Here is a 26,186-nt window from a genome sequence, read left to right as displayed (position 1 = left end):
CAGAACACCCACCGAATCATACCCAAGTAGCCTTTGCTTCCTTGGGTATCATTTTTCTGGGACTAAAGCACAGGACTCAGCAGTTTAGCAGATGCTAAGCTGAGATGATTCTGGCTGTATTTTGCCACTCTGTGTGCTGCAAACGTGCTCCTGCCCTGCTCAGTGAGGGGCTGGATTTTGCATCTGCAAAGCGTCACCACGGCAAACAGCCTGAGGTCCCAGCAAAACTGTGGATGCCCCTTAGATGCTTCCTACACATTCTCCGGCAGGTGTGGGAGCTGGTCCTGGCGGTCAGAAGACAGCAACTTTCCAATCTTCAGCAAAACTGCCTCTTTCTCCACCTGCATCAGGATTTCCAGTCCCCAACCTTGCTCAGCTAGGAGGCAGCTACTTCGCATACTCAGCGATTGCAAAGAGCACATAAAAACGACCCTTCTCTTTGATCTGGCAGCAGCATGATCTGTCTCCTCCTGCCAGGAGGGTCACAACTGTGCCTGTGGTACCTACAGGTCTCACCGAGCCCAGGGCAACGAAGCCCAAGTTTTATCTGCAACTGAGTGTCTCAGCCTGGTTTCTCCATCTGAAGGATTTGTTTTGAAGTAAATTTCCACTGGGCCACCTACTATGCTTCCTTTGGTATTTGAAAAACAGAGGAAAAAAATCCAGTAACTGACCAAAAATTAAGTATGAGTAAGTACTATGGGAATACTGACTCCTCTAGAGGTTTCACAAGATTCATCGTAAGCTTGATGCTGGACAAACCTGAAAGAAACAGTCCTGGGACTATTATTTAGCTTGTGAAGTCTATGTGCCAACTGTATCTGTTTATTCCAAACTATTCCCTGAAGCAATGAGTGGATTGTCTCCCCAAGGGGGGGAAATTGTTCCTTTTTCCTGCTCTGAAAGTTTTTAGGAGGATTTCTAAAATCAATGTATGAGAGTGCAGTGCCAAACTGGTGAAGATGATTATGGCTTTCAGAAACGAATTTGAAAGATTCAGTGGGAGATACTGACATTCAAGGTTACAGAATTAATTATGGAAAAAGGGGTGGGGTTCTGGGTGGGTGTTCCCAACTACATCAAATAAACTGCAAGAAAGCAACATTATGAGGGAAGTCTGGAGTATGACAAAAACAAGGCATGTGGTTAAAGCAAAAGATGCTTTGATAGCGCACAAACTGAGGCGGTTTTAACTGCAAACCAAAAGCATAGCTTTCAGTGAGTTCTGCTGAAGCCCTATGGATCTTGACAAAACAGAATGATTGCTCTTGAAACCCAAATCTTTTGACACGTGACCCTGTTTCTGACTTCATATTTTCAGTTGATAATGCCCAACTCGTTCACAGTGAGAAGATCAGGAAGAGCTGCTGGCTGACCAACATGGGCACACAAACCCCGCTGTTCCTCAGCCACCTCCTGGCCAGACACAGGCCTGGGAGCATCTACCACTGGTGTATGGTCAACAGCAGCAAGGCAGAAGGAGGCGTCCACCTTCTTGTCAAGCACTGCAAGCAACATAGCAGCTGCAAATTCCAACTTTTTCCTAGATAAAACAGCCCAGTACGGAAAGGGCTGCACCAGTTTCAGCCGGCCAGTTGGCTGAGGTTTGGAAATCACCATCACTTGCATGGAGACAAGAAGAAGAAGAAGGGAGCCCTCCAAGTTTTTCAGCATGTAATGTTGTTAGAAGATTTTGCCATCTATTTAGAAAAAAAAAGTCCCCAGAAAAAAAGAAACATTTTCAACAGCATTTCTTCCTTTAAGTGTTTTGGGTTTCCTTCTTGAAACTATCTTACTCCTTCTATCATATCATTTCAGGGCTTTCCTCCTCCTATAATTTAAAGTGCTTGAACTTTTGCTATCTTGTATTTTGTGAACACTTCAAAACAGGATGATAGTTTTCTAGTACAATCTTAAAAACAGTCTGTATTTATTTAAGCCAGGCTTTTGTTCTCTTGGAAAATAACACAGCCAGGCTTATGTGTAAGCAGTACACATAAGTACACACTTCTGCTGTGTGATCATGTACATCTTCACGTATGGTAATCGTACTCAGAGAATGGTTCAGTATTTTTACAGAAAAAAAAAGAAGAAAAAAAGAAAAAAAGGACCCTTCTGGAGAAAAGATTTAGCTTGCAGAGATTTTCTTAGGATTCATTTAAAAATACCAGTTATAATTCTCGGTTTTGCACCACAAATCATTACACTATAAATATCCTTGTATAACTGCAGTTGAATAATACAGGGCATTTGGAGCTGAAGGTACATGGCTGCACTTAACGCTAATTGCTAATGGCTGACGGGCACACAAACACATAGGTATGTGCACAGACGTCTGCGTGTGCATGTGATGGAGGTTCTGATGTGCAGCATGCACATGACTTTGTATAGCTCAGCCTGGCTCTTCAAGAAAACGGTAAGATGAGACTTCTTTGATTTTAAACACAGGGCCTTCAAGCATAAAATAGTTTCTATTTTTCAAACTGACTTTAAGAACAGTTTGAATTATTCACTTTATTCATTAATTATGCTTTGGCCGTTAATGGGGACTGTGGCTTCCAAAAAGAAAAAAAGAAAATCTGAGTATTTCCAGGCGTCCAGACAGCACACTGGAAAGAAAAGTGTTTCCTAAAATTTAAGGCTCACAACAGAGATATGCATAGTTCTTCATGGTATTTTGGGATATCTGGCTAAACTGAATATTGGTGTAGGAGGGCAGGCACACCTGGCCACGCAGGAGATGACAGCCCATTCACCTCCTGTGCTTGCACTGGGACACAGCGGCAGAAAGAAAGGAGAGCTAGGATTTGGCTCCTCATCACATACAGCTGTGGTCCAATATATGCAAGAGACATATAGGAGCCATTTTAACTTAAGCTACTGTCGTGACAGATCACAATTCTCTTAATCCAAACCTGCTTGGCTTTAGCACCTGCACCAGGTGCAAAAGTTCATGTGAACAGGCAAAGAGGACTGAGCGGACTGCAGAACCCTGCCTGAGAACTGTGCCTGATTTTGAAAGCTTTTTCTTTGCACTGACTATGAGTAAGCTTTTTGAGACAGAAATGGGTGAAAGAAGTCATTTTTAAGGGATGGCCTAAATTTAACTTTGCTATCTGAAGTGAGCTCAAGAATTTCTGGCTGAGAGTTTGGGTTATGTTTGCTTTCACTTAGTAAGTTCTAGGTTGATCCTAGAAGCCACTTGCAGCAGCTGAAAAGTGGTACCATCTCTTCAGGCCTCATCCTTGTGCAGGTTTCAGTAGTATTTCCTGCAATCCCATGTGGTTTTGTGCATCTGGCCTTTTCTTGCCAGATGATGTTAAAGAGACAGGTGCAAGGCCCATAGTGGGGCAAAAAAAAACAGTTCATTTTCATGAGCAACCTGTGATGTGCAGACATGAAAAGTACGTGCAACACCAGAACCCGTATTTCTAAAATTAGAACGGTTGAGTTGAAAGAGACCTACAAACATCATCAAGTCCAACTGCCTGACAACTTCAGGGCCAACCAGTAATAAATGTGTTATTAAGGGCATTATCCAGCCGCTCCTTGAACACTGACAGGCATGAGGCATCAACCACCTCACTAGGTAGCCTGTTAAAGCGTTTGACCACCCTCATAGTAAAGTAATTTTTCCTCAAGTCCAGTCTGAACCTTCCCTGGTGCAGCTTTGAGACAGGCCTCATGGCCTATCCTTGGCGACCAGGGAGCAGACACCAGCGTCCCACTCTCTGCTTCCTCTCCTCAGGAAGCTGCGGAGAGCCACGAGGTCGCCTCTTGGCCTCCTCTTCTCCAAACTGGACAACCCAAGTGCCCTCAGCCTCTCCTCACAGGACATGCCTGCCACCCCTTTTACTAGCTTTGTTGCCCTCCTCAGCATGTATTCAAGCACGCTGACATCCTTTTTATATTGTGGAGCCCAGAACCGCATACAATATACAAGGTGAGGCCACAGCAATGCTGAATACAGTGGGAGAATCACCTCTCCTGATCAGCTGCTTGTGCTGCGTTTCATGCACCCCAAAACGCAGTTTGCCCTCCTGGCTGCCAGGGCACCCTGCGGGTTCACGTTGAGCCTGCTGTTGACCAGCACCCCCAGATCCCTTTCTGCTGAGCTGCTCTCCAGCCACTCGTTTCCCAGTCTGTGCCTGTGTCAGACGTTACACTCTCCCAGGTGCATTCCCCCTTGTTGAAATTCCATGCCACTTGTAAACCAGACAGTGAGCAGAACCTTTAAATTTAAAGCAAAAGAACCAGCAGAGTTTGGAAAGAATTGAAAATGTGAATACTTACACGGATTTCACTGCCAGTTGTTTCAAGTACAGAAATCACTTATGTCTTACTCCACTGACCATGTTGCTGGGATAACTTACACGAGCTATTTGAAAACCTCTACCACCAAGATGACCAAAACTAAGCAGCAAAGAATACCTTTCATAATCTTTCTCTCTAAATACTGTATGCATAACTAAATCTGAAAATGAAAGACTTCTTACATTTCTGAAACAAAGCAGCTAAGCTTTGGTCCAACTTCACTGAAGCTGTTTGTCAATTACCCAAGGTTGAACTGACAATGAAAACCAAACACAGAGTAAATATTAACTGGGCTGAGCAGGTTTAGCACCAAATTAGGCTGAATGGGACAAATTCTATACAAGCTAAAGCACAATATTTGTTTGTAAATCACAGGATAAAGGCTATAGAAACAATGAAACAGTGAACATCACTAATCTCATAAGCTCCTAAAGACTAACTGAAAGCAAGGAGCATTTCTAACCAACGTGAGGAAAGCATGTACCAAATGTTCTTTTGAAATACTTTTGAAAACTTAGCCCTCTGCATTTTTTTTCCTGTCTTCTATGTTCCTGCCCACTCCATTAAAAAGAAACATTAGTCTTTTCATTTTTTAACAGTGTCAGACTTCCAGCTATATTTGGGCTACTGGACTCCTATTTTCACATGGTTTTAATCAAATTCTTTAGTTTGTCAACACAAAGAGGACTAAACTTAGTTGAAATCTGATCATGCAAACACGTTCAAAGCTAGGAAAAATTTCTGTTCCTAGGAAGCAGGACAGAATTCACAAGCTAGAATTTAAGTGTAGCTCAAACCTCATGAGAACAGCGCTACAAGACCCCTCACTTTCCGAAGATACATAAATAGTTAATAGGGGAGTTAACAGTAAATGACGCTTCAAAATGTGGATCTTAATTCATGAACTTTATGACAATAATAAAATATAGTGATGGGGCTTTCTAATGGCTTCCACCGTTCAGCCATCATTTCTTAATGGATAGGACCTCAGGCTTTATAGCCAAGCATAAAAAGGCAGCATTTGCCATCCTGGGTGAGGCTGCTGGTCCATCTAACCTGGAGACCACATCGCTTTAGGATTAGTTCTGTCATTTCAGTGCAAGAGCAACAGCAGCTTTTACTAATATAACAGTGGAGTTTACTCATCTATAAAGGAAACTGAAAAGGGAGTCATCGCTGCTTCATGTAGTACCTACAAAACTAACCGAGCCCAAAATAAATCCCAAACTAATTTGTACTTCAAAATTTCTTTAGGACTGTTTGTTTGCTATTAAAATTGAAGGCTGGGTTAGGAATTTCCAAGGCCGTAGGTGCATTGCGACACTGTGTCCCGGCAGCCCATCTCACCTGCCATGGCAGTGATTTTGGAAATCTACCACGCCCCTCTTTGGAGACCCCAAGACAAAGCCATGGCTTCTGCCACATGGAGGAATGGCTAAAAGCTTTCAGCAAAGTGTGTCTTTTAAGTTGACATCATTCTTCCAGATCACGTCAAATACAGCCACTAAAAGTGCAGCCTACATATGGTCTACATTAAAACTAACAAACAAACAAGCCAGCCCCTAAGTTATGAGGCCTTCCAGAAGCAAAGAGCCAAAAGCACAACGATCATCGTATACTGTACATTAGGGACTGACAGCAGAGCTGCCCACGGCCTCAGCCTTGCAGCATCTCTGGCACCATTCAGAAAAGAGATTGGTTCCAGTTTGCCCGTGGGCACCACGGCACAACACCCACTGCCAAGGCAAAAGGGCTCTCGGGCTGCTCACCTCCACGCCACGCCCCAGCCCACAGATGCCACCAAGAGCATCTGCACTGATGGAGAAAAGAAAAATGTCAAGTTCCTGCATCCACCAGCCCATGGGAAAACCCTCCGTGCAACAGGCTGCAGACCTCAGCCCCTGGGAGCAAAGAGCATTGAGAATGGTTTGGGATTAAAGGCAAAAATGAAGAAATTAAATTTGCACCGCTTCCTACATTTAGTAAAGGAAATTATGCATTTCCCACAAAGCCTAATGCCAGCTCCACAGGGATTATATTACTATTTATTGTTTTGTTTGCTCAAATAAAACACCTGTCAAGGCCAGCTATTCGAGGAATTTTTAATATACCAGCCTTACACTATGGAGAGTAAGAAACGTTTATAGAGGCACTCCTGGTAAGATTGTTGGCGTTTTTTCCCCCCAGGTAGGTGCATAATGATTTAATAACAGAAACAGCATGCCCACAAACCTCTGAACCTCAGATTTAAATAAAAACTAATATATCTGAAATCTGGCTATCAGTCTCCACAGCTCCTTCGGCTTTCTGTGTTATGAAAGGAGGCGTAACCCTAGGATACGGCATCTTTCCTTTATAAAGTCCCATCTTAGAGTGTCAGAAGTCAAGGAATTAAAAACAAAAGCGGCATAAATCGCTGTCAATCATCAAAGTCTTTGATCTGCTCTTTCCTTCAGAAGGCATTATGCTCTCTAAATGGAGGGATCAATCTGCGCACGTCGCAGGGGCTGGCCGCCCCTCTCGCACGGCGACGCCAGCGCAGAGGGCAGCTGATGGAGGCATGTTGCAGCCCGTGTTTTGGGCAAATCACGCGAAAATATGCAAGCCGGAACACAAAACAAACAAAACCCTTGGTGCAACTACACGACACAACTGCTTCCCTTTTTAGCATTTTTCAGGATTTTCTGTATAAAGACGGCTTGCTTTGGCCTGTCTTATCTGGTATGTGCTCGCTGGGCATCCCACCAGTGCTATTCCTCACCCATAAACCGGATTTTATTTTTCAGAAAAATTTAAAAAAAAGCTTTTTTTTCACTCATCCATAACTATATTAAATATTACATTGGTCTGCCCTAACTTCTTTACTGCTTTTTTTTTTTTACAGTAGCTAAGCAGGTTGCTTAAGTAAAGGGTCAGACGTTTATTTACTTCTTCCTCAACTGCGAAGAAAAAAGAAAAAGGAGAAAAGAAAGAGAGAAGAGAAAAAAAGAAGAAAAATAAAAAGAGAAAAGAAAAAAAAAAGAAACAGGAAAAGGAAAAAGAGAACACAGCACACTTGTCCTGCCAAGAAGCTGCAAGGAAAAAAAAAAAAAAAAAGACTCAAAAAAAGAGATGAACTTTCCCACAGAAGAGTGTAACAGTTATATGTGTGTGCTGACTTAGAAAGCCAAATTCCAGCCCAGCGAGGCCCTGCCGTCCTGCAGGGACGGATCCTGCACGATGGCTCCAGACAAAAGCCACTGTGATGCTCTGTAACTGCACAGGAGGAGATGGAGCTAATCTGGCAGGATTAGGCCCCTGGTTGCAGCGCTGCTGACTGATAGAGTTGCTCTGGAAGAAATGAACTGCAATGATAGCAAGAGGGAGCTGGCCACGAGACAGCGTGAACAGAAAACCTGTGAGTAGGGCTGTACTTGGCCTGTGGCAAGAGTTAATGAGTTTTTCATCCTAATTCAAACAGGTTTGTCACTTTCAGGCTGCTATTCTTCATGTGTCTTGCAGGGTTGAATTCTGTTGCCCTTCCTCAGTTTGAGGAGCACCCTTCTGCATAAACATTCCCTTTAATTTCAGATTATGGCAATCATTGGCACAATCTGGTCTTTATAAACAGGGAGTTGAAGAAAAAAAACAAATGTCAAGCAGAGATAAAAGTAGCATTGTACTTTTAATTATCAAAGTATTTTATTTCATTTAAAGGAATGGATTCGCTGGTCTTCTCCAGCTGCCTTGCATCATCACAGCAGCGCAAAGCACTGTAAATCCAGTTCAGTCAAATGGTTAAAGTGGGTTAGCAGCTGCTTTACATCACTGGAGCAGCATAAAGCAGCAAGCATTTGAACCTAATCCGTACTCTTTCAAGGCACTTTTCTTTACCAAAAAAGAAAAAGCTTTTCTTCTTCATCAGTGACTGCCGCTTACCCGAGAGAGCAGAGCCATCTAGTTAAGAGGAATAAAACATACCAGAAAAAAATCTCTGCAAACAATTTGGAGGTAGAATTTGTGCCTTTTGCTCTTCTTTGGCTAGCAAGAACATTTCAATCTCATCAGGCTGTCAGTGATGGGAGAAAACTGTTTAAACTAATATGCCTCATTCTCAAGCCTGATTTTAGACAGCTCCTGATACAATGCTTCAGCACAAGTTGGAAGGGCAGATCCGCTGTTACTTAGGGCTTGGAGCACAGAGAAATCAATACACAGAGATAAAGACAGATAAACACTTTGGGCAGATATGAAATAGGAAGAAAAATACCGCTCTCAAAATGCTTCTGCTTAGCTAATGTAATACAGTGGAAACGTGGTATCTTCCCCAAGGTGACTGCGCTGCTTCTCTCCCTGGCTTTCAGTCTCACGGCCCTTCAAGGGCTCCCTCTGTTCACGCACTGCACTACATCATGATTAGCTGAGCAATTAACCATGCCCTACGTTGTTCCTTTTTCACCTAATTATTGCTTCATTTCTCAACTGCATGGAGCAATTGCTCCTATTCGGCTAAGCGCTTAGGAACCGCAGCTGCTAATTTCCCAGAAGTTTTGCTAGCAGAAGACAATCTTCAGCTCAGTGTGAGCATTTCCTTTCACTTGGAGTTGAGAGGAGGGGGGAACAGTGCCGTGGGGCTGGAGCTATTCCTCACTGAAATCAGCGTACGCATGGGTGTGCGCACACGCGCTCACTCGCTCTCAGCCATCTTCTTGTCCCCTGCCATGGCTGGAAGATGACTAGAAAAACAAAAGTAGGCTCGATACCCATCTCCTATCAGTAAATAATGGCTGTTTCAGCCTAGTCCTTAGGGAAATGAGGCAAACACGCTGGCTGGCTGTATGCATCTGGTTTATAATTTCTGAAGATAATGGCATCTTACTGCCAAACCTGACAGAAAGCTAAGGTTTTCAAAGATCAACAAAAGCTCTGCATGTCTTCTGCGTAAAGAAAAGGGAGAAGAGAGACCAAACAAGTTCTCCCAGCTGTAAGAAAAAAAAAATAAATAAAAATAAAAAAGTGGTGTGTGTTTACACTTTGCTCGACAGCAGAGTTTCCATGTAGGAGAGGTAGCTTATAAATGCCTCCGTCACAAAAAAGTTTCACTCAGATCTTGTGAGCTCCTGAAACACCCCCATCAATCAACTCCCCAACATAAATCTGCAGAAAACTGAGCTTTGTTAGTTCTGGTGCTCAGGGAATGATGTGCTAACAATGCCACTGCAGCTAACCGTGCATGCAGCATCCTTTCTTGGCTCCGCTCTCTTGTATGCCTGCCCCACGGGTGGCTGGGCTACAGCAATATTCGGGTTGCCAGAGTTACCCCCTGTATTTGCATCCCCACTGATCCGCATCAAGGTTGCAAAATGCTCAACTTTGTTTGCACGCAGGGCTCCCGCCCGTGAAATTGCTCATCCTTGCGTCCCCCTCCCCACCGACTGTGGCACGTTGGGTGAGGCTGGGCTCGGCACTCCCAGACTGGCTCGTGTCTCGCTCCTGATGGATGGCGCAGAAGCGCCGTGCTGGCTTCCCCATCCAGAAAGCGAATATGGAAACTTGAACGCCGACAATACTTCCTCCAAATGACAATTACTTGAGCGCCTTCTTGCAAACCATTTCAACTCAATTACTCCAGTGAGCAGTAACATTTAATTTTACAGCCTGGGAGTACAGCAATTCTGTAATTTAAATGTTCCTGGCAACTTCAATCATACTACAGTTTTCGTGCAATTTTCTGTCCCTGACATCCCTTGCCAGAAGCTGCAGAATTGATGCCACTTGCCACGGTTGCACACGCTCATAATCTTGCTGTGACAACAACCTGGCAGCCTGGTGCCCATGCCACCATGTCCTGAGCACAGCCGCAGCTCAGTGCTACTGTCCGGCCACGTGAACACTGGACTGGCTGAAGCAGAAGGCAGAGCCCTCACTAACACACTTGCTGCTACCTCAGGAAACCAGCAGCGCTAACAGCAGGAATACACCCTTCAAAAGGCCCGTAACATAGGAAAAGAAACTTTTTGTGAGATACAAAGGAAAGATAAGATGGGGAAGCTCACGAGTACATCATTTCTGTCAGAGTATGGCTGTTGCTCTACTCCTGAACACCAACGTAACGCATCCCAGAGATTTCAAGCCCATCCTGTCCCTCTGCCTGACTACAAACCTCATTTCCTGCTGCTGGCGTTGCTCAGTCTGAATTTGCTGTAGGGACAAGTGCTCTTTTATGCCCTGCCTGCACCCCAAAGAAAGGCTCGGCGTGGCAGGGCCAGGTGAGAATTCACGAGGTGACCAAGCAGCTGTGCAGTCACATCTGCTCTCTATTCCAGAAGGACGATTCTGATGCGTGGCTCAGAAATGCATACACTCAGAGTGAACATGCATACTTTATCACCAGGAAAAAGTAATAGAAAAGACATCCCCTTTCTAGGTTTGAGCCCAAGGAAAAACACGGCTTTTAGACCTGTCTTTTTTTTTTTTTTTTCCCCAGTCAAAAAAATGAAAGGAAAAGTGAAGTTAGCTTTAAATTTCATCTTGAAGACTGGTCATATACATTCCTCATGACTTTATGCTATCTGTTTTGCACTTTTTGGACTCCTGGTTTACCAGTACTGCCACCCTCACTTCCTATTTCCACGCCTGAGCAGGTAGGGATGAGAGATGGACACAGACAGGGTCCATGCAATGTCAAAGCCAGTCAAAAAATTGAAGAGTTTGTTTCCTTTCTGCCTCTACCACAGCAAGACTGAGGCTTTTGCATGCAATGCCAGCAGCACCGCTGCTATTCTGTGCTGGGACTCTCATTCCTGTAGCAGCAGCTCCCCTTGCTGCCTCACCAGCCCAGCAAGCTGCACGAGAAGCAAAGGATGGCTGCCCAGCCCCAAGCACAGAAAGGGGCACAGATCGCAGAGCACCAGGTACAAAAAGAGCATTTATCATCATGAAGGTCATTCTAGAGATCCAGGGTTTGACTCTGGCCATGAGTGTCCTAAGCTGGAGTTGGAGTTAGCACATATAGACAGTGCTGGGTGTGAGCCTGAGCCCTGCAGACCAGCTTCCGTCCAAACCCCCAGTGCTATAATTAGAGTAATTGCCATGTCCAATAAAATAGCTTTAATTTCACAGGAATTCAGAAAAAGCTATAACACAGCTTTCCTTTGTGAAGGCTACATAACAAACTCTAATGGCAGGGGATTTTTCTTTTGTCATTTTTATTAGCTATTATTTTTGAGGAAAACACCTCAAATGTTTCCTCAAATATCATCAAATATGTTAGGCTGTGGAAAATGTGCTATCTGCAACTGAAAACAATTAAAGATAATCTATAAAAATGTACTACAGCAAGTCACTTCTTTCACAGAAAAAAACAGTCTACCTCCAAATGTACATGCTCCCTGTGAAGTGGTAGTCGTACTTGAAGAAAATATTTGGGACTGGAGCAAGTATTTATTCTTAAAAGAAAATTATCTATCAAGTTGTTGATGCAAAAAAAAAAAAAAAAAACTAATACAAGTTAAACCTAAAGAAAATGAAAAGCAAAAAATCAGAGACCCAGTGTATGACACCAACACTACTTTTTCTACCCACACTTCATAAACTTATCCTCCTGTGTGGACTCCAGCAATTTTTTCCAGGATTTTTTCTGGAGAGAGATCTATGTCCATAACCATTGTATGTACTTGGTAAATTCAATTTAGGAACATCAGACCCTATACGTTCTTTAAAATAGTTGACATGTCCACATGTAAATCCCAGCACAATAAATGCCGGATTTATTGTTTTGCACAAATCATCTGGATGACACGTTCATGGCTCAGTGCTTTGGATTTACTGTGCATTGCGACACAGCGTAGTATGCATGAGCAGCGACTCCAGCCACGCTGGACAACATCTGCGCTCTGTGGACATGGCTCCAGAGCGCGGAGTTGCCCCAGGGATCCCTAAGACAGTTGGCAGAGAAAGTGGAGTTGAGTTTAGCAAAGGTCCCAAAGACTGCCCAAATCAAAAGCCTTGGAAATCTCCCTAGAAAATTCTGTTTGGGAAAGGCAGATGCACTAAGGGGAAGAGGTGGGCAATGCTCCTTTTATTAAACTCCCCGCCGTAACCCAGTTATCAAGGGCTGACCTTCAGACAAGGAGCAGGACTGCCTGGGTGGTTACCTGTTTCCCAGGGAGGCACAGAAGCTGTTTGCAATGTGCCAATTCCAGAAAAGTAAATTCAAAACATCTGGAGCCTTTTTTCTTTCTTCCCAAAGAAAAAAAAAAAAGTTAAATGCTTAAGAGCCCTGGGAGAGTTGCTGTTGATCCACACATAAAACATCCACTCCCTGCACTGTGCGAATCAGCTGCCTGATGGAGCTATGTGGAAATAGGGGGCTGGGGGAGCTCTTGGGCAGAAAGGATGAAAGTACATTTTTCCCTGGGGCTGTAGTTTCAGTCCAGCTCCAGAGAGCCAGAGCTGTTGCTGCCAGACACCATTTCAGTTATTCCCATGAAATGATGGATGGCCTCAGCCCATTCCCTAATGAAGAGGTGACTTCATCAGGAAGGTCGCCATTGCAGTCAGCTTCTTTTTAGGGCAGCTGTAAAAAGCTAAAGAAGGAAAAGGAAAGAAAAGAAAGAAAGAAAGAAAAAAGAATCAATCAAAAAACCACCTCCCCATGCAGTGAAGTGGGGGTGATTTTGTGAGGCTGGGGTTTAAAACAACGGGTAGGACAGAGTCCTTGCTCCAGCATCACAAGTTGTACCCGTTCAGTGGGGAAAGCACAGCCGCTGCTGCTGAGCCCTGGCTCTGCCTCCTCCCATCTCCATCACATATGGAACAACTCCAGGCTCCCACCACCTCTGTTCACTTCTGAAAGCTGAGGTGCTACATGACAGCAAGAACGTCTTGGAGAGGTTCCTCTATTGTGTGTGCTAGTGAGGAACGGGAAAGGGGAAAGTGGAAAATGGAAAGGGAGCCTCTCCTGCAGGCTAACAGACCTCAATACCCTCCCTGCAAGAAAGGCACTATTAAAAACGCAGAACTCAACGAACACTAATAAAAGGCAGTGGGTGAGGAACCAAACTGTGCATGTGGAATGGTGGCACTTAAGCTTTCCCATTTAATGCTGAGCATTCAGGAGGCCAGCTAGTTATAACGACAAGGAATTTCTATTAAATTTCAGAGCAACGTGGTGATCAACAGGAACAATTTCATTGGATACCCCTGGACTGCTGAGTGCTCCAACAAAGCCTCTCTCAGGTCCCTCTTCTTTTCTCTGACATGTTTAAAACTAACTTGGCCATACTTTGTGTTTTAATTGAGAGAAACGGGGTTAGGATCACAGGAAGGCTATGCTCATGCATACAAACATATTCTACAAACCTGTAAACTCATTACAAAACAGAAAAAAAAAAGCCTTTTTTTTGATCACAACGGCTGCAATAATTGGAAGTGCAAAAAAAGATGGACTAGTAAAATTAGAATTTAGAGTGTTCATCTAAACACAAAAATATAAATGATTCATACATACTAGCTTGAACGATGCATTTAAGAAATAACATCACAGAGAACATCACCGTATTTGCTGCAGTGTGCAATGTTTTTGTTCTCTAAATTGACCTGGTGCTCCATTTTGACTTCAGGAAAAAAAAAAAAATCCATCCTGCTGGGTGCTTTAGGCCATAAATACGCTGTACATGTAGAATACATAAAATGTTTACATAAACCTCTGAATATTTTAGAATAGATCTGTCTCATTTGATTCACAATCCTGCAGCTGTTGTTCACTAAACTTACACTCCCTTTTTTGACACAGTCAAATACTCCTGATTCTCAGATGGAGGATGACATTCAAGTAAATCAATTTCATTACAAGTTAAACTATTCTACTTGATTGCTTTCAAGAAACAAACAGAGTATGCGCTGTTTCCTCCTCTGTCTCCTACTGATCATTAAGGTCTACCACTTGCCTTAGACATTGTTTACTCTTATTCATGTCTTCCAATACAAGCACATACCACTCCACCTCCTCACGCCAATTCTGGTTACGGCACTTAGTGCTTGGAAAGTACGACAGGCACACATCAGAAACAAGGTAATGAAGATATATGAGTTACATTTGTGTTGCCTATTAAACTAATATTTATCTAATTCCCTCCTCAAAAATATGGGCCACCACAGCTGAGGTCTGTCTGTGACAGTCCGACCCATCCCTCAGCTCTGATGTGTTTTGATCTAGTAGCTCCCTCTCTCCAAAAGTCTTTTCAAGACAGATGACATTATTGACCACCACCACAACTGTGTTCCTGACTACATTGTGTTACTACTGGTGCTTACAGCTGCCTCTTCCAAATCCCTGATGGGAGAGCAGACAGAAAAGAAAAAGAAAAAAAAAATTGCTCAGAAAAGGAAGTGAAGGCCCTGCTGTTGCCCAAGAAAATATACCGAAGTACAAAATCGGAGCTGTAATTTGAATGTTCACTAGCCAAATTTCTAGCATGTCTGTGGCTGGTTGGGTTCCAAAAGAATTAATGAGGGCTCAGAACATTTCTAATATTGTCTGAAACAGGCAATGCAGCCCTACTTCACATAAAAAGGATATAACATAATGAAGCAATATTATTTTAGCTGATGAAAACAAAAAAAAGAGCAGTTCTTACTTTAAACAGTCTCTTGTTTTAACCAGTTATAACAAGAGCAGACCAAAAAGTCAGAAAAATAAGAAATACAACCAGCCATATAAAAATTAGTCTTTATTCTTTTGCCCATATTCCTTTTGTCACAAGTATTATGGTCATCTTTATCTATTTTGGGGGGAGAAATAGGTGACTAACCATTCACCAGTGTTGTATACTTTTCCAGTCCTTCACTACAGCATTAAGCAAGCCAGAGGTGCTATTTAGTCATCTCCCCTGTAATAATGTTTTATAGAATGATTTTCCTGTCCAAGATTAAAGACGGAATAATGCAAATGCGTTTTTTTTTTTTTTTTTTTTTTTTTTTTTTTTTTTTTTCAGAAAAGAGCAGCACTTCCTTACAGAAGAATAAATCCCTAAGCCTCTCACAAAACCAGCAGCTGAGTAAGAATGGCACCCGGTTGTCCCCAGCATCTTGAGAAGCCACAGAGACTTCTTGCTTTCAGAGCTTAAGCAACATCATTACTTCTAACATACTTCCAAAAAATGCTCTCACCTTAAATTTGCCCATTTGTAAGTGGGCACAAACTGGTCATCCTACTAGAGACAGATTAACTGAGCAATTTATTTATAACAGTGCTCCAGATGCAAATACAAAGTTGAAAAATGAGTAACGTTATAGCTGAGGAAGGTATGATTTTAAGAGTGCTGAGACCCATAGAGCCCCATGTACTGTATTTACCCATCTTCTACTGTTGTTAGCAAGGGGAAAAACACCACAAAGAATATTGATAGTCACTGTTTCCATGGCTCAAAGCCTAATGAAACATTATCGCTTCACTTAATTCCCACAGCTATTGGTTATGAAGAAGCACTGTTTCAAACAACAATATTGATAACGTTAGACTTCATAACAGCATTGCATGCACAACGACTTCAGGGCACTGTATCTGAAAGTGCCTGATGCACTACCATTAATAATCATAATTTTGAGTTCGATATGAAAACTTTGAGAAAAACAAACGTGTCCTCAAGATAATTACACTCAAATTCAAAACAAATGTTTTTTTGAAAAAGAGTGCTGTGGCGTAGACTGTATTGTAGCAGCCCTCCTTTGCGTGCTAGTGATATATTCTCCCCTTACTCCATTCCTTGTCACATGTTAAGTTAAATTCCATGCTCAGGCAGATGTTTAGGAGTTGATGTAGATCAAATAGGTGAGATCCTAGGGCCTGTTTTATGCAAAAAGTCCTTCTGCTGTACCAATATCTAAGAATGCTCGGTATACCTTCTACTTTTAGGAAGACCCCCTATGAAGAGAGGCTCACTAACAGACACATTTTTCCACATAGACTTTTTATTCATTAAGGGGCTCCTTCTTATTTACTGTTCCCCTCATATCCAGAACATATGTGAAGATACGGACTTCTGTGTCATAAATATGGTCTGGCTCTTTTAGGAATGTGTTAGTGTTTCCAACAATCATATTATCTGTTTTTTTATTACTCACTGGTTTCCTGTGTATAATCTTTCCATGTTAAAGCGTCCACCAAAAGGACAGCAGAAAACAAGCACCATTGAAGATGTTTTGAAATTTTTACTGAAAGCTGTTTTTTCCCTAGCAATAACATCAGGATTTTTAAATCTAAAGTCATTCAAGGATAAAAACAGATCTTAGATTACTGAGGTGTTGGGTGTTTCTCTTCTAGTTTTATAGAAATAAAGTTCCCCTCCTAGCTACTCAAAGGTGTATTATTATACTTTATAGAGAAATATCATAGTTTACTTCCACAGTACTTACTTCTCTTCCCTAAGCATCTAACAGGCACTCTTGATGAGCTACTGCATTTCACCAGGTTCAGTGCAGCTTTTCTCACCTTGTAGTGGACAACAGTCCAGACCTTGCTGCAAGACTCAAAATTGCAGTTTCCATCCTTTTTTAAGTGAAAATGAGATCACAACAGGGAATGCATCCTCTCCTTTTCAGGTCACCAAAGAGATGTGTGCTTAACGCTATTCACAAGTTTCAAATACGAAAAACAAACCCCAGGAAAGATGAACTAAAAGGATGTGCAGGTCTAACATTCAAAGCTGATCTGATACACATGCTGGTATCCTCATATTTTATTTTTGTACATTTACTTTTCATTATATATAAATGCAATGTCAGAAGTACCTATCATATTTTGCAGTCAGACGTGTATACAGTGACAGGTATAGACACAATATTCTTTTGACTGGTAACTGGTAGTATACTCCAGAGTATACTCCTGTAAATTATACTTCTTTAAATGACTCTGGTTGCTGCTTTTTTTCCCTGTTTGTATTAACCCAAATTTTTACCTAAATGCCACTTTATTCTTACTTAGCAAATCCCTTTATGAAATAAGAAACTGGAAATGTCTCTCCTTCCTAGTCCCATAATATTATAAATGCAATAAGACTAAACGCTAATAAAAGAAAAGGGACAAACTGTAAAAGACGACAAACTGGCTTGGCTTTGTAGCTCACTTGGGCGCTGTGAGGAGCAGAGCTAACCTCAGCAAGCAATGCTCCCTTTCAGCGTATTGTAAAGCTTTGTCACATTGAGACTTAGGGAGAAATTGAAGCTTCCATTCAACTCAATAGGCCATGGTAGAAATTTATCCTGCCTGGTCTTCATTAAACTTGTAAAACATGACTGGTGGAGTGCAGTGCATAACCCACTCTAATAACACAGTTTAAACACCAGTCAACACAATAGAAGAGGTAGAGAAACGTGACAGAAGTATTAAAGCTAAGTCAGCCCTGAAATGTCTGGAGTTGTTTAAATGTCTATCCAAATCTCTTTGGACTTAGAAGCAAGAAGAGAAGTCTTGTGTGAACATAGTAATATTTTTCTCTAGTACCTGTTTGCAGTCAGGCTTCAAGTACCAAGAAAAAAAGACCAAGATATCAAAAAAAAAAATGTATGGATAAAAAGAACCATTCTTTTTCCCTTTTCACCTCTCACTGGTTGAAATCACTCTGTCACCCCACAGAATACTTAACTCTAATGAAATGTTTCACTTCAAAGAGTTCCTATACTATCTTAAGAAGGAAATATGACGCATCTATTCTCCAAGGAAGAGTAAACAGTAATCTAACGTTCTGCTGATTTGTAGGGTGTGCACTGGGAGGGACAGCATTCAGTAAATGCCAAAACCAGTCCCAAATAAAATGAAAACAAAATAAAAAGAAAGCATATATTACAAATTCAGTGATAAGGCAAATTGTTTTTGAAAGAAAAGACACTTTTCTGATTACTGTTTTCAGCAATTTTCTCTTAAAAACATCATATTGATTATTCATCTCTGAGCATTTTGAAAGTATATTTGTGGACACCCTTCACTAGCCCGATTAGTAGCTTACAGCATTATTGGCAGAAAGCTGGTATTAAGTGGGTTTAGTTTCAGAGAGGTGTGTCTAGTCAAACTTGCAAGTTTTGCAGCAAAGAGCACGCTTCCTTTGAGGTTTTTAATTTTGGGAGAATTTTCCCTTTTGAGGTAGAGATCCAGCAAAATTTCAGTGCTGTTGACTTCACAGAATTTATTTGATTTCAAACTTTAACATCAATAAAAATTCAGTGGAGATATCTGAGAACAGGCTTATTGATCTCAAGCTATACTGATGAATAGGAAAATAATGTCCAAAACATAAATAAATGTACAGAACATTTGTAAGGATCGGAAAGACTCTCATCCAAAAGAAGATTGTTTTGTTAAGTCTTTTTCTATCTTTCTTGCTTAAGTACTACAGGCAATAGAATTATTTCCACAATGTTTCTTCATAAAGTAAGTGTTCAAGTGAATCAGTACTTGTAAACAAGCTCTACTGAGGATTCATGCTGCCAATTTAAGATAAACTATTCTGTATATTCAACTCCATTTCTCTGGTAAAATTTCCCTAATGAAATGTAGTAAAACTCACAAACCATCAGATCAACACACACCAGCAAAATTAAACCCCTGAGAATATTCACTGCTTTATTTTTATTAGTACTGTTTTAAATATTCAAAATGTATGGGTCATAAAATTATGCTTAGGGCAACATTTTCTCATAAGTTCATTTGTGCATGTTTTAAAATAGATTTAAAAACTAAGTAACTTCAATCGCAACCTTAATGCAGAGACAAACAGCAGAAGTAGCGATGGAGGCAGATCTAAATACCCCCCTCCTCAAATTATTAATTTTAGGGTATTTTAGGGCTAAAGAATGCCCCGGGCAGTAAAAGGAATGCATTTAAATGCCTGAAGCAGTTTATATAACGCTTCAAATTTCTAGAGCAGCCTCCACATTCCCTTCCTTACAAACACAAGATAAAATTACTTGGAATTTCCTTATATTATTACTTAATATAGGACAAACAATAACACCGTCAAAAGTCAGACAAGGTGACCCGTGATTATTTTTCATGGAAAGATCACAAGACTATACAAAATCTGACCAGCTGGTTAGAAAAACGGGTTTGCACCTAGCTTGCACACATCCCCCTTGGCATACAATTTAACATGTCATTACCCTGGTACAAAACCCACGAGGAGAAGTTCACATCTTTACTTTCTTGAAGCAGCTGTGGCATGACGCCATGCTCTGGCACGCCAGCCCGCTCTCAGCGCACCCAGGGCCAGCCAAGTGCTATGGGCAGCACCCAGACTCGGCCCCGCAGTCTTGTACTCCACGTACCTCACGGAGCTATCGATCAGCATCTCTGCAGCCGATCGCACAGAGTAAGTGAGGGAGAGCCACAATGTGATTTGAAGGGGAGAATTTTTTTTTTTTTTCCCCTCAACCAAACCAAGACAGCCTGCGATACGACATGGATATCTTCAGGAGATAAGGGATACATTATCTGCAGCCACTGGGAGAGGAGTGACCTCATGCTCACCTCAGGAATCAAAGAATGACAAGTTGCAGAGGACAGCCTCGCCACTCCTTTTTTTTTTTTTTTTTTCTTTTTTTTTTCCTTCATCTGAATATAAAAGCAAGGATGAAGAAGCAGCAGAGGGTAGCGGCAGGTTGTATGGCCTGCCAGACACTAGAGGAAGAGAAGCTGCTGTTAATGTGATCTGCGGTGGACAGGAGACCTCGTATTTATCTGCAAGGGCTTGGAAGTACCAGGGGGATACTGAGTGTAAGCTACACGGCTGCACAACGCAGGCTTTGAACTGAGCTGCACTCTGCCCAGCTTTCAGGTTAGCATGAACTAGAAGGAAGACAGGTAGGTACTGGAACCCGCTGGCATGGAAGAGACATCATGAGAAGGCAGCAATACATTGGCCTGTTTGTGCCATCAGGAGAGGACAGAGAAGCTGCAGGAGGGCCTCTCTGCACAGCCCGCTCAACCACACCACAGAGCTTTTTTCTCTTTCTCAGCTTCCTCCCCTCTTTCGTTCTTCCTCTCTCCTTCTCTTTCATCACTGTCCCCTCTAGAAAAAGACATTAATTTCCACTTTCTTGAGCCCTTTGCTCACAGGCAGGAGCAGAAGCTTCCACACACAGTGAGATCTGATGCCAGTGCCTCCTGGGTGCAGGCACTGCAACTGCCCAGTTCTGTGAGGGATTCCCTGTGTGACGAAGTTGTTTTTTAATACCCATCTCTTGGCTTCTTAAAAGATATTACCACAGTGCAAACTGGCTGGAGACACCCCTACAGCAGAAGAATGCCTGGCTGGAGTCCTTCTCAGTGTTAGGAAAGGCTCTTATTATCACCCATGGATAACGCCAATCGACAGCCAGACTGGCAACACAGATGAGTAGGCCTGGGAAGGAGCAACAGGTTCTGGTCTTGGATCCAGCCTGTTATCATCAGGAGTCTGGAGCAAAACCCAGACCTCTCTTTTGATCTGGAGTCAGATCTAGGTACCAAGTTTTATCCTTTTGTGTTACAAAGTTTTGCATCCAAGAAAAGCCTTGGCTCTCCTTCACAACAGGTCCTAAATGTAATTTCACAGAAAAGTGAAAAGTGTGTTTTTGAGGAGAATCTTAAAGCATACATCTGATTATCCCTACAGGCCTGAAGCAGAGAAGATAGTATTTCTAAACAAAAGGAGTGAAATGCAATGCGTATCACACAGTACGCAGCCTTGAGACAGACAAACAGATGCGAAACACATGGCTTACGAAACTTTGCTTTGGTTTCTTTTTTTGGTTCAGGCTTCCCATGCCAGAAAATGATAGTAAGATAAGAGTCCAAACTGACTGGCCACACAAAGCCCACTTTGTTTTACTATGCAGAGAGGTAAGGTGTATTTTTTTAGCTAAGAATCTATATAAAAAAAAAAAAAAACTTTTTAAGGAATCCAATTAAGTCACACAGCAGACAGGAAGAAGGAACAACGCTGGGGAAATGCAGAATAGGATAACCTTTCTCTAGAAAGTTGTCAATGTTTGAAAGTGACAGGACTCAAATCCACAAGCGACCATGTACAGAGAGTGCCTCAGAAACACCGTATGATATTGTAGCTGGTTGAAAACTATTTTTATCAAAAAAAGCCTTTCAAATGCAAGGGTGAATATAACAGCCAACAAATCACCTAAATGCTTTTCATAACAAATTCTCAATAGAGTATTATTTAAATATTAAGACTTATAATTGATGAAATTGCTATTATAAAATATTATGTTAGCGATAATATTTCCTGAAACCTCCTCCTTGCATTATACTGTTCTTTATTCTAATTTCAGGCAGCCTTTCTAACATGAAATGCCAACATGGCACACATCAATGGCCTCGAGGGTATAATTAACACTTGTTATTTACATTTATTTTTTAAAATAATTAACTAGGAGCATGTCTAATGAATGGTAATGGGGCTTAAATTGAGACACAATATGTCAGCTACCTTGCCATTTAGACAAGAACTCTCATGCAGCACTGGGCTGATCAGACCGACTGGGCTGAAGCGAGAGCCCTGAGGATCGCGCTGTTTCACGCCTTCATCCTTCTCCGCCAGGGTGAAGTCAACGGCATGGCATGTACTGCCTGCGTATTGGTAACTTGGAAAGTACTGATTTTCAGCAGCTGATACAGCAAATATCAACGAGTTAAGGCACCAGTTTCTTTTTTTGTAGGCTTCCAAAATAAAAATTGAGTCTAACCCATACACTAAGCTAAACCCTCTACGGTCCTTTGTTACTACCCTCTCTTTGCTTTCCATCACTCATAGGGATGTCCTCAGTTGACACAGTTTATGACATGGCATAAGCAGCTACGCAAGCCAGAATAAGCCTCTGACTCAGAAAGAAGCTATGCATAAAGAAAATCCACGCACAGTGATGTACTTTCAAAATGCATGACCTCATTCTTCCCCAGTAAGGCTCTGAAAGAGAAACAGACCCAAACAAAACATTTTGCAGAGTGAAACATGAAACCGGTGTCTGCTATTTCCCTTCCAAGAGTGAAAAGCAAATTGCAAATGTGTAATCGATGTAACAATGTTCCTGTCCACTTAGTAAAAGAATAAATCCATTTTCCCAGCATCCTGAAAGATTTTGCCATCACAGTACACTTGAAGTAAAAGCAAATAATTGACTTATAAACACATATTCATTCTAACTTGATCACTGGTTGGGGTTGCTGTTAGTAGTCATGTCCATGACTTAACAAATATGTGATTTGCAATGCTTCATTTCTCACACAGACTCATATAATCAGTTCAAATCTTTTATAGGTTTAGACAAAGTCCCTCATTTTTCATGTATGGATTCAAGTGTATTTTCATAAACAATTAACAGTTCTTTATATGTAAAACATATCCCTTAGGATGCACAAAAAATCACAGTAGAAAGAAAAAGGCCCTTTTTTTTGAAGAACAAAACACCTACCACATATCAAATAATCAGATGAATGAAGTTTCAGGTTGTAAATACAATAATGAAGAAAGTAGAAGAAACATGATATTGAAAAATATGAGTACAAGAGTACAGTATCAAGAGTACAGTTATGTTATGTAAATTACTTATTATCTTCCTCCCCGTCTTTAACTTCTTTCCCTAGGTCTGTCCATTTTCAGACAATTTTTGTCTTCCTTTTAAATTTGTCCTTGTCCTCCCTTCTTCCGGGTCATTTTTCTGGCCTACTGTCATGGGCTGTATTGCTGATATTTGATGAAACCTACTCAATTTAGGCAATTATTGCACACACTACTACCTGTGAGTTGATAGTAAAAGGCTGCAATACCTAACACACATCAGTTTACATCAGCACAACTATTCCATATAGTACTATGATGACAAATTAAAGAAATACCAAAATGAGGATTAAAGAAATAGAGACTTAACTAGATCTGTATACTACCTTGTACGCTATATACAGCATTCGAGTAAAAACTGCCCCAAATAATGGTGTAAAGTATGATTTAATTCCTTAATAGGGCTGAAGTAAAATTAGAACTCATACAATTATCACTGCAGAGTATAGCAAGTCTACTCTTTTGGCCTGAATTGTATACATTTTGCTTTTCTGCATATATACATGTGCATATATGTGCTTCAACTCAAAATAAAAACAGAAGAGGAATAATGCTCCCATTTTAATCCTACACATTTTAAGTTTCAAAACAGCCAAATATTTTTGAGTAATTGTATGAGCAAGGGCAGTTGCAGTAACTAAAGAAAGATTGTTTTGACTACAACATATGATATACAAAAAAGAAAAAGTAGCACCAACACATACATACAACTGTGTATATTTCTATTCTGAAAGTAGGAAAACAGCAAATATAATGCATATGCTAAGAGAAACTAGAAGGTGGTATTCTAGACAGAAAATGTACTGTACCTGTAATATCTGTCAGTGTGAATAATTTCTTGGCTGCTGGCTAGAATATATTCTGCAGTTCATTTTGTTTTATCACATTATTCACACTTTTTTCTGGAACAAGCAGTTCTCTTCTTATAAGACTACAGTCTAGTGGAACAAATGAGCTCAAGCCTATGATTGATTCTCTAACATAGTTGAGATGCTATAGCTTTATTCACTTTTTTAAAACGGCTTTATTCATTTACTACCTCCAGCATGACTCCAGAGTGTCAGTGCTGAGAAACTGCATTGTGAAATGTTCACTCGGCACTCAAGGAGGTGGTGGGTTCTTTTTCCTTTTTTTTTTTTAGAAGTAAATTCCATGATAAGGAGGAGGAGAAGTGGCCGATACAGACAGACCGTCTCTGCTCACAAGTTCACAAAGTGCACTCCCAGAAATATTTTCTAAAAGCTTATCAGTCTAAACATTCCTCTTCGGCTCTGTTTCCCTGACAAAATGCTGTGAGAGTCTATTTGGATCAAGGCAGCAACTCCCTGCTTTATTTCCTGCTGGAGAGCAAGCACGAATGGGAAATCCGCAGCATCCTCACCAGGGCCCCTTTATAAGCTAAAGCCATGCTATGGATGAGAAAGTTTTGCACAACGCTGTTCTGCTCTAATGTCATCTCAAAGTAACCCCTTTTTCCACTGCCTACATCTTTTTATTATACCTCTATAATAATAAAATAAAGGTATTTGGGGAAAACACTATTTACACAGAAGTCATTGCAATCTCCTCGTGCATGACTCTTGTGCTAATGACTAGGACTACCACGGGCTTCTGTTTCCGTGGACTTGCCCTTTTTTCTGGTGGACATTTTGTCTAGAAAGAAGGAGGGAAAAGCCATTAGCCCAAGATTTTCCTTGATGTCTCAAACCCATAATAAGCGGGCTGAATGGCTCATGCACAGATATCTCTGCTCAGAAAATCCCATAAAGTGGGGGACAAATTCATTCATTCTCATTTTCAAAACCAGGCTTTCAGAATAATCCTGGCTAACTAACTACATTCCCGAAACATCCTAGTAAAGCAGAGATTTCCAAAAGGCCACCAGGAATAAAAGAAATTGTCGTATCATCTGCTAGCTTTACAAATCAAAGAAGCAGTAAAAAGGTTAAAGGCAAACGTGGCTGTTCTTCAGGTTTAGGTACAATCTAAAAATGACCTAGCTGTCTTTCTTCGAGACCAATGAAAGCAGCAGCTCAACTCAGCTGGGCTCCATCACCTGGAAACAGTATCAGCTCAGAGTCAATTTTACAGTATAAACTTCAAGATGCATGCAGGTGAAATACAATGGCAATTAAAGCTGGTTTTAGAACATCAGGTGAAAAAAGCGTTGCACATGTGGAATAACAATATCCACAAATATCTGATGTTATATATATATATATATTATTTTTATTTTTGCCCTAAACCCAGTTTTAAAAATACTTTGCTACGTATTTATTCTTTTAAATGCAGGACTTTAGACTGGATAGTAAACACAGTTTATAATGCTGTTTAAGTCTTTAAAAGGGAGACAAGAAGTAAAAACGTGTATGAAATTAACTCAAGTTACATGTCACAAAATGACCTTTATAAGTTCCCCTTAAAAGAAAAGAAAAGCAGCTGTATAATTTATACTGTCACAATCTTTAAAAGGTTCAGAAGGTTGGATAAGAAACCTAATTCAAATATTTGGAACTCAACCACTGGATTTTGGACTCCTTCCTCTTCTAAAGACTTAACTTTGTTTATCAGCAAGTCTTGTGTTGTGCAAATAAAATTATAACCATGTAACTGAGCAAGCAAGAGAGACCTTTATATCAAAAGTACTCTATGAAGAGAACAACTGTGTAAAAAGCACCGTGCAAACCGATACAACTGGGAGCAGAAGCAAGCTACATTAGTTCACGAGCTCAAGGATCTCAAGAAAAGAAAGTTTTCTTTCTCCAAAAGCTCTAACCCACCTCTTTGTGATGTAGAGGACATGAGAAATAAAGGGTACAGAACTTCCTAGGAACTTCAGGCACAGAGAGACAGATGAAGCCACAGATGGTTCTTACTTCTGCTCTCAGAAATGCTCCTTTCTTTTAGAAAATGTCTTATGGTGTTAGATACTAGCCCTGCTGTGGGAAGAGACTGTATCCACCCCTCTGCTTTAAAACTAATATTCCCTGGGTGCTACAAGAGCTTTTTAAAAAATATACAGCAAACAAAACCTTTGTCTTTCTGAAGGACATATGAGTATTACCCATTTCTCACAATCTCCTTTAAACTTGACTTGTAAATGGACTCTAAATCCTTTCCCCTGCAACAAAGGAATAGCCTTGCAGCACTGCACCCTGCCCGTGGTGTTACACACTTATCTGCCATCGTGTGTTATTAAAGTTGGTATGATTTAGCTCAGGTTAGTCATAAATGTGAAGCTTTTTTCTTTCTTCCCATTTATTTAGATCACTAATGTCATTTTCA

At 41.2% G+C, this 26,186-nt stretch overlaps 1 protein-coding gene and 1 long non-coding RNA gene across 14 annotated transcripts in view; one reads left to right on the top strand and one right to left on the bottom strand.

Moving 5' to 3' along the window:
• The window catches only part of RBMS3 (RNA binding motif single stranded interacting protein 3), a 702,788-nt gene that overhangs the window by 170,863 nt on the left and 505,739 nt on the right, over positions 1 to 26,186 (bottom strand). The gene's annotated exons all lie outside the window — the stretch shown is intronic.
• On the top strand, positions 7,329 to 18,889 carry LOC125184275 (uncharacterized). Its single transcript, XR_007168019.2, has 3 exons — positions 7,329 to 7,711; positions 13,457 to 13,533; positions 15,291 to 18,889. It is a non-coding gene; the product is annotated as an uncharacterized lncRNA (long non-coding RNA).

The sequence above is a fragment of the Anser cygnoides genome, chromosome 2, assembly GCF_040182565.1.
Source record: "Anser cygnoides isolate HZ-2024a breed goose chromosome 2, Taihu_goose_T2T_genome, whole genome shotgun sequence".
In the NCBI taxonomy this organism is placed as follows: Eukaryota; Metazoa; Chordata; class Aves; order Anseriformes; family Anatidae; genus Anser; species Anser cygnoides.
This window is presented reverse-complemented; position numbering and strand designations above follow the sequence as displayed.